Genomic DNA, 12895 nt, shown 5'->3' on the forward strand with positions numbered 1-12895 from the left:
TATTCAGAAATTTGTAACCATGAAGTGATATGAATCAAAGAAAGTAGAACCAAAAGAGCATATACACTGACAGATTACATAAGGAAAATGTCTACCCAAATAATAGATGATGGACAGAGAAATGATAGGAATAGGAGGGAGTGGTTAGTTGAACTGAACATTATATTTTCCCTAGCATTCTATTTTAAACTGTTAATAGATGTAAAACAGGGTACAATATATATTTAAGATGTTTTATTGATGTCTTTTCTACATATCCCTTCCCCTGTCCAACCCATGAATCCTTCATTTTGTAACAAAAAGAACGTGCAAAACACACTGACGAGTGATCAAATTGGTCAGCGTATACTATTTAACTTAGTTATAACCAAATGTATAAGTAGCCCTTCACTTCCATCTCCGGTGAGGAAAGGAGGAAGGTGCATTTTACTCACCTACTCTCTGGGGACAAGATCATATATTTTAAAGTAATTACACTATTACAACTGTGTTGACTTTACTTGAATACTGTAAGTTACTGTTGCACTACTAAGAAAACATTCCATACAGAAACTAAGGTTGGACAGTTAAAAGTGTTTTTTTGAATTGATGTGCAACACCTTGTGATTGGCACTGGGGGATCACAGATAATTCCTGCACAAGCACTGTCTGTCTCCCTTCAAGAAGGTTACAATTTAGAAGAACTCCATAAAGCACAAATCCGGCACATATCTGGCCCCTAAATTTGGCAGTGTATAATCTTCAATATTACTCCCTTGGCTTCAACTATTGCACAGAATTTGCTCTTAGGAACCCAATTCCTGGGACAAATAAATTAGGTTTGTCAAAGAATCAGGCCAAATTCTATGTTCTACATTTTTCCTTGCAAATTTTGAAATGTTCAGAACTAGGATGTCTGGGAAGGAATGAGGGTGGGAGGAAAGCTGGGAGGACTGGCTTGTAATTTGCAAAGAATTCCAGAGGAAGGGGCCTATAATTCATGTACAATCAAAACTAACATCATGCTACTAATAAGGCGGAGGGGGGGAGTACATATTATAGAAACCAAATTATCACAAGGAAAGCTCTCAACACTCCTCCCCTTTCCCATCCCCCAGCCTCAGATATACATACCCCTCACTACGCAATATATGTATAACTGGTTTCAAATCAATCCTAAAATAAGGTTTAATCCTGCTACCCACAGATTTCACAAATGTTTTGGCAGATGTTTAAAAGGCTACGTAGGTCCTGAGCCAGAATATCCTAGCATTAACTAGAGTCCTAGCTTTGGAGAAGAAAAATGAGGATTTCAGTACATTATAAATTGAGAGTTTTGAATAAAATTCTCTTTAATGTACCTCACAAATCCAAATTTTACTAACTTTGTGATGATCCTGGGCTGGTCATTAACCTCTCCCAGCCTCCTTTTTCTCATTTATAAAAGTGGAGATAACAATTCTTTTTTTTCCTCCCCTTAGTAAGTGGGGATAAAAATTCTGCACTACATACATCACAAAGTTATTATTGGAAAGGCACAAAGCACTACATCAATTAGTTTTTTTTTATTTATTAGTCATTCTTAAAACCAACTTTCTCTCCCCCTTTGAGGAAGGAGGACAGAGTCTCTAACCTAGGCTCCATTTATTACAAGGGAAATGTTCACAGAATTTTAAAAGTATGATCCTAAATTCTATACCACCTCATACAAGGTTGTTGGGGATTATAAAATATCTTCAAAGATTTCAAGGACTAAAAAACTACTCTCGAGTTAGGGTCTGCCAATAAAATAAACCCATCACTGCACAAAATAAAGTTTTTCTTAGAATTAGAAACAGAAGAAAAAGAACGAACTTATACAATCTCCCCTGAAGAACAAAATGAGTAAGTAAACTACTATAATAGTACACAGATTTAGATCTGGAAGAGAAGTTAGAATAGAAACTAGCATATATAATGTTAGAATATGTTCCAACCCTCTCATTTTACAGATTATCAAGGACTTTACCACCTCCAACAAAGCTAAAAAATAATCTGACCCCAGTATCAGTCCCCAGAGAGCCCAAGCTGCCTTATCAAGGGCCCCACAAACCCCTGATACTATCAATAATTAACAATAGTAAATGAAGCTTTTTCCAGATGTTGTTTTGGATTAAGGAATTTAAAATCTAAACACATTAAGCACTGGGATAAACAGAGTAATTTAAAAAAAAAATCAGCAAACGGTATTTAGAAGTTAAAGGCAAGTGATGGCTGATTACACTCAAACATACAAGTTACATTAACATTTTTTTAAGAGAGAGGGAAAGAAAGAAACCTTTCCCTGTCTCCTCCTGTCTTTCAGCTCTAAGACATTTAAACTCAAAATTAAGGGCTGAATTTCTGCCCATACATAGAAAGCAGTTGCCCTCCCGACTCTCCTCCCTCCCCCCCTTACAGGGGGCTACTGTTTCCTATAAACGCTCCAAGAAATTCTCTCAACCTCTCATTGCCAGCACCGCATTATTAATCAGTCTTTTCCCTTTACCTTCCCATGTATCCATTTCATGCTTCTCCGAGTTTGCTGAGAAGTTCTGGAGCAGCCATGAAGAATGAGAGATCACAAAACAAGCCCCGGCCTGAAGAGAGACCTCACCATACTTAGTGCCAATTTCTCTCTCTCAGCTTTGGCTTACAACAGTCATCCTCACAGGTCAGTTTACAAGCTGGTCATGTGATTACAAAGTTCAAGCCCTGAGGTCACAACGTGTAAGGAGGCCGTGGACTACCAAAGGTTATCTAAGTGGAACTGATAGACTTATTTTCCTCAGCTAACAATGATGCCTGGTACTTACCTCAGCACACTCTTACAGAAACCACTCTCCCACACTGGATGGGCATGGCAGATATGGTAAATATAAACGCACAGGATTAAGCTGTATGCAAAAGGCGGTATTTGGAGAATTCCTCTCCTCCCTAGCCCCTATCCTGTTAGTTTACAACTTTAAAAAAAACTTTTAAGACATTTCAGAAAGGGTCTGGGCTGTAGTCTCAGGACCTGGATGTAAAAATTTTGTAGCAAGGAAGAAAAAATGTGGAGGGTTTTTGTTGTTGTTTTGGTGAGAGCTGTTGGCAATAAAAACAAAGACATGTCAGATCCTAGAATCATCTTGTTGGAGGTGGCAAGCAACTGGGAAGACAGAATGTTAAAATATACAATGTAAAAATGTTAGAGGTGACAGGGACCTGAGAATAGACAATGCTAGAATTTGGGAGGAGTTTTTAAAGTCCAACACTCCCCCTCCCCCCATTTAGGAAAGAGGAAACTGAAGCTAAAAGGGGGAAAAATTTGCCCAAGGTCAAACAGTTAGTAATAAAAATTCACATTTATAAAGTCCTTTAAAAAACTTTCCTCAAAACAAGAATGTTGCAAGTATTACTATCCCCAATATGCAGATAAGGAAAGGGTTTATAGAAATGAAAGGATTTAGGGTAACCAGCAAGTGCCAGAGTGGGAATTCAAACCCAAGTCTCTCAAGACTCCAAGAACAGCCTTCATTCTCCTATGCCAGCCACACTGCCTAATATTCTTGTAAGTAACTTTAACTCTGGTTTACAATTTCTTATTCTCACCAACAAATGGCACAAAGCATATATATGATATAAATTATTCAGGATATGGAGAGTCAAAACCAAAGCTAGAAACTTACTACCATAAAGAGAACAAAGGCTTTGTATCTTAACTTCCATAACTGATGATTCTGGTTTCATTCCCCCGAACCCATGAAATTTTTAGAAAACCCCATCATGCCACTGCCTTCCTAATTAATAAGTGTGTAAACATTATAGAGAAAAGCTACATATTCTGGGGGTTACATGGGTACACACAATTGCTTTGATATTACACCGCAAAAACCAGGCAAATCTGAACATGTCAAAGAGAAAAAGGATTGCTGATGAGACATAAAAACGAAAGAAGTATGATGAAGACATAAAGAAAGAATAAGGAAATTAGATTTTTAATCCAAACAGTCATTTACTAGCCCCGGAGCACATCACTTTTGAACCCTGCCTTGGTTTCCTTATCTGTACAATGAAGGGACTGGATGAGGCAAGTTTCAGAAGTTGAATGTAGGTGTTCGTAATTCAAGTTCTAATATTATATGTTCTTTCATTCTATTTACTCTAACATTGAATGACTTTTTTTTTTTAATTTAGGAAGCTATCATAGCCCAACAAGGCTACAGACACACAAAAAAATGCTTCCTAATTTTCAAAAACACTTTTGCTTTCTGAAATTTTTCCTTCTGGTCCCTGGTCTGCCTCTTAAGGACAAACTCAACCCAAGATACCTCCTGCAACATTCCCTAGAGAAAGCATTCCTTTTTCAGGGAAAGGTAGTAATTCATCACTTTGTTCTGATGAGATTAAGTGGCAAACAATTGCAATGGTCAGTACTAGTGGTCTTCTCTAGCAAGGAAGACAAAGGATCTAAGGATCAAGGAGGACTAAGGATCATTCCACAAATCAGGGCACCTCAGCCCAAAGAGGTGTAATGATTTAAGGGAGAAGCTCAAACTACTGATTTGTCTTGTTCTAACAAACACAACCAAGGTGGCTTTAGAAAAGCCAGTGGGATTTGGGCATGTTCTAGAAGTCATATCCACAAAAAAGGAGATGATAATCTAGTTGTCCTCTGCTCAGACCACATTTATATTATTACATTCAGTTCTGAATATCATAGGTTAGATGGGACATTGAAAAGCTAGAGCACATCCCAGGGAGACCAACCAGGATGGGGAGGGGCTTGGAATGCACGGCATGGGAGCATCAGTTAAGGGAATTCAGGATGTTTAGCCTGGGGAGAGAAGATTTTGAGGTCGAGGGATAGATATGATCACAGTTTTCAAGTATTTGATCAGATCTGATGAGGAAGGATGATTAGATTTGTTTTGCTTGGCCCCAGAAGGCAGAATAAAGACCAGTGGATTCAAATTGCAGAAAGCCTGATTTCAACTCAATATGATGAAAAACTTCCTAACTGTCCAAAGGTGGACTGGGTTGCCTCAAGAGGTTTTGCATTCTCCCCACCACTGGAAATTCTAAAGTAGAGACTGGATGAATGTTTGCTGAGATTCTGTAGTCCAGAATCCTGCTTCATGTAGAGATTTAACTAGATCACATCTTAATATCCTTTCAACTCTAGGACTCTACAATACATACATTTTACTAATATTAATGAGAATAAAGATGGAATCTAAGTTCATTTTGTTCTATCTTCATGGCTACATTTTTCAAACTCATAGAAACTCATAGAACCTTGTCCAAATAACACCTGCCACTGAATCTCTTCTACAACATTCCAGATGTGATTATACAATCTCCAGTCAGACCTCTTGCAGAAGCCCACATTTGTGTTTCTGAAGTTATAGGAATAGACTGACCCGTATGACTTTGGGCAAGCCACCTAATCTCTCTGGGCCTCAGTTTTCTCATCCATAAAATGAAAGGAGTGAACTAGATGACTTATGATGTCTATTTCAGCTCTAGATCCCATAAACTTGGGAGCATAGGTTAGAGATGATGAGATCTATAAGTTCACAGAACCATTATTAATTTAAAAAAAAGAAAAAGAAAATGCAGAAAATATTATAAATTCCTTTCTAATCCAGAAAAAAAAAACCCAAAAAAACAAAACAAGCTCTCTGCTTCCCTTTCAGGCCCTTGACAGGGAACATTCTCTATAATAAGGAAAGGAGCTTACTTTAACAAAGTAGATGGATAAGTGAGTTACAATCCCAAAGTCCATACTACATTCTTGGATATGAATGCAATTCTTGCAAATAACTGCAGAAAGGAAACAAAATCACCAATTTGAAATTTTTTTTAGTTTTTTAAGACTATCATATTATAATGTAAATTAATGTCTCCCTTAAAAAAAAAAAAGAAAAATGTAAATGGATGTGTATTTCACAAAAACACTTCTGTGCTCAGAGAGCTTAAGTAAGGACTTAGCTTATCAAATTTAGCAAATATTTAATTGAACATCTATCTTACAGGCCTCACGATGTTTTTTTAGAATCCAGTCTCTCCCTTCAAAGAGCTTACAATCTGGTAGGATGATAAATCAGGTGGCTGACTAAATAGATCTGTTCTTACTTTCTCATAAGCTTTCCCAAAAATATACTGGAGGCATTCAAGTATAAGCTGGATGTTTGCTGGTGATACTGCAAAAAAGGATTTTCACATAAGGCAGGGGGTTATACAAACTATCAAACCACTACCTGTATGTCATTGGGAAAATCGTTTAACCTCTCAAGGCCTCACTTTTTTGTGTGTATATGGAAAATGAATGTACTGGTGCTGTAAAAAATGAGGACTATGATGAATAGAGAATCATAGGGAGAGTTATATGAACTGATGTAGAGTGAAGTAAGCAGAACCATGAAAAAAATACACACAATGACTACAACAATGTAAAAGGAAAGAAGCTCCACACACAAAAATTAAGAGTGAATGTTGCAAGATTATAAAGATCAAGCATGGCTTGAAAGAAGAGACAGGAGATGATACTCCCAAACTACCTTGTGGAGGAAGGAAGGTCAGCAGGTGTTATACAAGTTTTTGGACTTGTTCAATGTATCGATTGGTTGTGCTGATTCTTTCTTTCTTTCTTTTGGCTTAAAAAAAAATACTATTTGTTATAAGGGGTGGCTCCCTAGGAGGGTAAAAGGAGGGATATTGGAGGAAATAATAATGATGTAAAAAACAAAAGACATCAACAAAAATTTATTTAAAAAATATGAGTGTATTGGGCTAGATGTCTCAGGTCTCTTTCCAATTCAAAATCATATGACCTCTCTTTTAATTCTAAGATTTTCTTCTAATTGTGAGATTAATCAGGTTGAGATGTCAGCCAATCTTTCATCTTATGCTTCAGGGTAAATATTTCTAGAAATGAATCCTTTTATAGGTGACACCATCCAAATCAGCTATTGTGGGTGAGAAAGCTTTAAAGGTTTCACAGATGCTGGTTTTCACAACAGACTACTTATGTTTCTCCAGAGGAGGTCAATGGGTGGGTGGGTGTGTGAAGAATTGGAAAGTAGCCAAAACAACAGGTGAGAAAAGTGACTGGTTGATGAAGTCATTTTCTACTTTATTTTCACATTCTCTGATTCTTTTTCATTACTTCCAGAAGAGAGATTTCACAGTTTTACTCTGACAGTAACTAAAACATGTTGATGGAGGACTTGGGAATAAAATGACTCAGTATTATTCAACTGAGGTCTCCTTTTTAGAATTTAGAAATTCTGTGTCCTAGGGTACCTTCCCACACTAATATTCTAGTTCATAGGGTAGGTCCCACCTATCTCCAAAAATTGGTTTTGGAGTTCCTTACAGTTCTAACATCCCTAAGATCCCTTCCAATTCCAACATTCAATATTGTACATGCTAAGATATCGACAAGTCTTAATATTCTATGCCCCAATATTCTATGTTCTTCTAGCTCTTACATTATAAGATCTAAGTAGTACTGAAAATAGGCCTTAGAGTTGGGATAGCAAGGGAGAACTGTGAGGAGATAACACTGAAAGGCTGGAAGAGTCTTTTGGGGGGGGCAGGGAAAGAAAAAGAAGGTTTACAAAGGGAAAGAAAATCCTTGAGCTAAAGTATATCTTAAAGAGGGGAAAGGTTTGAGGTCATTCCTTGGTTGCCTCCTCTGGTTAACCCAGCCCCAATTCCAAATTCAACAAATCCCACCCAAGAACAAAGCTCTCATTTTTAATTGATGGTTTGGACTTTAAAAAGTCTGCAAACCGGCTGAGCTAGTTGCAAACCAGCCCAGTGGCAATCCTGATAGCAGCAGACCCTCCCTCCGTGCTGAGGAGCTAGAGGCTTAACCTGTTTATCTACACAGAGACAAGAAAAAATAATGAGTTTACAATTTTCCCCTATCTGGCATACCTTGGCTGTGACTGCAAAGAAGCTACTTTATTTTTTAAGCAAAGATACTGCTCAAATCCCTCAAGGGATGTCAAGGAAAGACTAAAGTCATGTGAATAACCTTTATATCTGTGCCCACTTGCCACGCCCCCCCCCCCCCCAGGCCTATCTCATTCAAGTTTAGCCCTTTAAATATCAGCTACAGACCAGAGGAGGGCTCTCACCAGGAATTTGAGGCAGAATAGTATAGTGGAAAGAGTTCAATATTGGAGTCAAAAGACCTGGGTTAAATTCCCAGTTTTATCAGCGCTGGCAAGGTTAAACCTCTCAGGGCTTCACTTTTCTCAGCTGTAGCAAAAACAAACAAATAAATAAAAAAATAATCATACGTGTACTACCTTCTCACAGTGTTGTTTTGAGGAGATTTATAAACTTTTAAGTTCAGTAGAAGCATTGGTAGTTTTAACAGTCTAAAATAGCAGACCATTTCTTCCAAGGCAGATACATGGCATATCGGAAAGAACACTGTATTTAGCTTTCCAATGACTTGGGTTTGATTCCTGGTTGGGCCATTTATGATCTGTGTGAACTTGGACAAGTAACTTCACACTTCTGTGGGCCTCAGTAGCTTCACTGGTCAAACTGACAACAATGCCTATGTACTGCTACCCTGACAGGATGGCTGTGAAGATCAGATGATGGTAACTTACAATTTTGTAGGGCTTTACATAAATGATTATTCTTCCTCCTAGCCAAACCCCCAATATATCACTGTTTCACAGGCTTGAGGAGCAAAAGGATGTTCTCTTCTTGCTGCCTTCCCTGATCACATCAGGGCTTCCAAATCCGTTTCTATAGATTAGTTACCTACATCATCAGGACGTAACTAAATATTAGAACTTGAATATGACAAAAGCCATTTCTACAAAGAATCTAGGGATTTATAATCTGAGTCTAAAGTTCAAACCACATACAATAAACTGTGTGGAGAGGAGAAAAGACAAGAAATAATCAAATTGGATAAATTACTTAAAGTTGGCAAAAAGGGGGAAGATGCTACTAGAAAGCAGTTCCTATAAAAAGGGGCCAGGAACCCTAGTAGACTGCAACATTATTAACACTGTGAAATGGCAGTGCCAAAAGGTGAAAACCTGATGTGATTTTAGGTTTCATTAATAGAAGCACAGAACCGAGAAAACACTATCCTCTGCACCTGAGTATTGGGTCCACATTTTAAAAAGTGCATTGAAATTGGATGATGCCCAAAGAAGGAAAAGCAGTACAGAGAAAGGACATGAGGCAAAGATGAAGAAGCTGAGGATATACAGCTTGGGTTAAGTAAAGCCTGGCACAGGAAGTGAAGAGATGATCACTTTCTTCAAGAATTGGACTTATTCTGCTTGACCCAGAGGACACAAGTAGACCTACCATGTGGAAACTGTAGAAGGAGATATTTTGGCTTGGTCCAAGAAAAACTTTCAAAAGAATTCCCATTCTTAGAAGTCTTAAAGCATCAAGGAGGTGAGCCCTTTTCAAGGGATGTTGAAGAGGGCTGGACTAGATTTACCCTTGAGGTTTCCACGAGTTCGGAGATTTAATGATCCTAGTGAAGGTCCTAAGATCTCAAATACTCCCATTGAGGCAATAAGGTGTGGCACCTATTTTAAAGCACCTACTTCATGTAGAGGCCTGTGCTTAGTGTTGAGGAAAATACAAAAAGTTTAGATAGCAGAGTTCCTACTTACCTACCTTCATGAAACTTCTGGTCTAGTCTAGGGGTTGGACACACATAAATAACCCTAACAGACAATAATACAGAAAGGTATCTAAAAAGTGCAAAGTGTGGTGAGACCTGTTTGTTACTGATCTAGTGGTTCAGGGAAGGCTTCATGAAGGAAGTGGTGTTTGACTTGGGTTTTATAGAGGGGTAACAAATCAACAACTGAAGAAGGGAAGTGGAGAAGGCCTTCCAAGGGAGTGGGAAACAGGTTAGCAAAGGCATATGGGCAGGTAATTGTAAGGAGGTGTTTGGGTAACGTTTAGCTAGCATACAGTACATGGAAGAGATCTGAGTGAAGGTGCCACAAATTTAAGATGGCATCAGTCCATGGATCACCTTGAATTCCAGGCTGTGTGAAAGTAGTGTGGAGGTGACAGAGTAGAGAGAAAAGGTCAGGTGCCAGAGATGTGATATAAGGGAAATTAAGAAGACCTGGTAATTTAGTAATTATTAGAAATGAAAGACTTCCTCTTCTTGGTAAAGAGTAGGGAATGGAATGCTGCATGCGTTGTTAGACAAAGCCACTGTGCTGGTTGGTTTTGTTTAACTATTGTTCTTTGTTATGTTTAACGGAGGGTGGGATAGATGGAGAACTCTACCCAGAAATGTTGGTGATGTAAAAGCAAAAGGCATCAATAAAACCTTTAATAAAAACCAAGAAAGTGAAGGAGAGAGGACCTTGAGAACATGATAGACCCATCTGAATGACAGGGCCACAGAGAGAAATAATGAGGCCAGAAAATGCAGTCCAGACATAGGGCAAAAGAAAAATAGCTTTAGTTGACTTAAATCCTGGGAGTTGTGTTCCTTTGGGTGCTACTTTTGGATTTTAAGAGATAGGAAGAGCTTAGGATTGCTGATGTTTAGACATTAATAATTATAACAATCACTTACATTTCTATATTGTTGTTGTGACTTTTGAATCACCCCAAATGCCCTATATATAAAAGACTGGCAATGCAAGTATAAATATCATTTTTATAAAAAGGAGGAAACTATAAACTGAGGCCCAAAGACAGGAGATAGCTTTACCAAAGTCACGTGACTGATAAAGTAGCAGAGCTTTTTCAGAGTCAAATCCAGATTATTTGACTTCAAGAACAGGATACTTTTTATTACATAATGACGTTATTCTATCAAGCAGAGAATATCATAAAGCAATCTTTCCTACCTTTTTTTTTTCAGGTTGGGATGCACACTTGATGACTTGGGAGGTAAGGAGGGAAAGGCAGAATAATGTAGTAGAGAGAACAACAGACTAAGCTGTAGTCGTAGCTGTGGCATGGGGCAAGTCACTCTCCATTTCTGAGCCTGTTTCTTCACCTACAAGAAACTGATCTCTCAGGCCTTTTTCTGGACTAACATTCTGCTTGAAGGTCTCTTCACATGTTCCATGAGCCTAAGGATGAGAGGTTATACTCTCTGCCCTGCCACTAGCTTAGCTACCATCGCCCATGCACATGTCCTGCCTTCTACCACCAACCAGAGTGGTCAAACCACTCCCCACAAAACTTTCCTGCTACAAAGAGGAATCTATTCCTTGATAAGAAGCCCTGCCCCCAGCTCAGCAGGTGCTTCTGCTTCATCAATCACAGCTGTCACTTTGAGGGCAATGCTACTGACCTGACCCATGTCAGTAAGTGACCCAGACATCACAACAACACTTCCAGTAAGGTCCTGTTAGCTTGGTCTCCCTGCCAGGGGCAGGCAACTACTGTTCTCAGCAATTCTGAGAACAGCCCAAGGCGACAGTCAGGCCTAGTGGAAGGACCAGGGTGTGAGGAGAGGCACATCCTGGTGAAATGCTTTATTTTGTTCTTCAACTCTAGATAAGATTGAGGAGAAAAAGAGATAAAATGAAGGGCAGTTCCCTTCCTGCTCTAAAATTCTATGAGTCTATGAACTGGAATATGCAGATACGGTAGTAGGATAGAAAAAAGCACAGGACAGAGAATTAGAAGGCCTGGGCTGAAGTCTTGGGTCTCACTTGTGTGAGTAAAGGCAACAACAAATATCCCTCAGTTTATTTACCAATAAAATGAATATGATAATATACCCACTACCTACCTCCCAGGACTGCTATGATAACCAAATGAGATGAATATGAAAATCCCACATAACTTAAGAAGTGCTGTATAAATAAAAATAATTATTATTGGATTATGAGGTATATATGGAAAGTTTGTTTTGATTTAAGGATGATTCCCACCAACCCAGACTCTTGATTAATACAATATTTCCAGGTACAAATTGGCATTCCAAGCCAAAAACTATAGAAGATGAGAGTGTCAGTCGGACTCAATGTATCATATCCTGGATTTTACTCCAGAGGAGAAACCATAATGAAAAGTAAACAAAGAACATAGCCAGTTAGAAAGCAGTGGGAAGAAGTGAGTTAAAATGGTTTTGAGGGAAAATTCTTATTACTTTCCTTCTGCTTTGAAATAAAAACACTAAAGAGAGAATTCAGAATGTCAGAACTGGAAGGGACCCTAGAACACTGAATATTAGAGCTGAAAGGGCTATTAGGCCATAAAATATAGGAATATAAGTGCTGAAAGAGATTTTAGAAATTATGTGTAAGTAGATGAACATGAGTAACTTCAACTGTCTTTTAATCAAGTAATAATTTGAGAGCAGCAGAAGAGAATTGTAGTGATATTTACTACTGACCTGATTCTAACCTTAGATATAGTTCTCTTCAGTCCTATGGACAGTTAAATAAAACCATTTAACAACACTGACAGATGAGTCAGCACCAAGTCATACCACCTTAGGAACTACAGCAACTCACTCAAAATGACAATTGATACTCTCAAGATTTCCTTATCTTCTTTAATAGATAACTCTATTAAAGGAAAAATACATGGAAGAACAAGTCTGATGCAGTAAAAACAGCCCTAGATTAGAGTTTGGAAAACCTGGGCCACTGTGGGCACCTGTGTAATCCTAAGTAAGTTACTTTATCTCTCTGGGGTCCTCAATTTCCTCATCTCTAAAAGGAGAGGTTTTGGATTTCCTGATCTCCAAAGCCCCTTCTAGTTCTAGTATTGTTTTATTTTGTTGTTGTTCAGTCACGTCTGACTCTTCATGACCCCATCTGGGGTTTTCTTGGCAAAGATACTAGAGTGGTTTGCCATTTCCATCTCGTTTTGCAGATGAGGAAACAGAGGCAAATAGGGTTAAGTGACTTGTCCAGGGTCACACAGG

Source organism: Vombatus ursinus, unplaced genomic scaffold, assembly GCF_900497805.2.
Source record: "Vombatus ursinus unplaced genomic scaffold, bare-nosed wombat genome assembly UNPS02014786.1, whole genome shotgun sequence".
NCBI lineage: Eukaryota > Metazoa > Chordata > Mammalia > Diprotodontia > Vombatidae > Vombatus > Vombatus ursinus.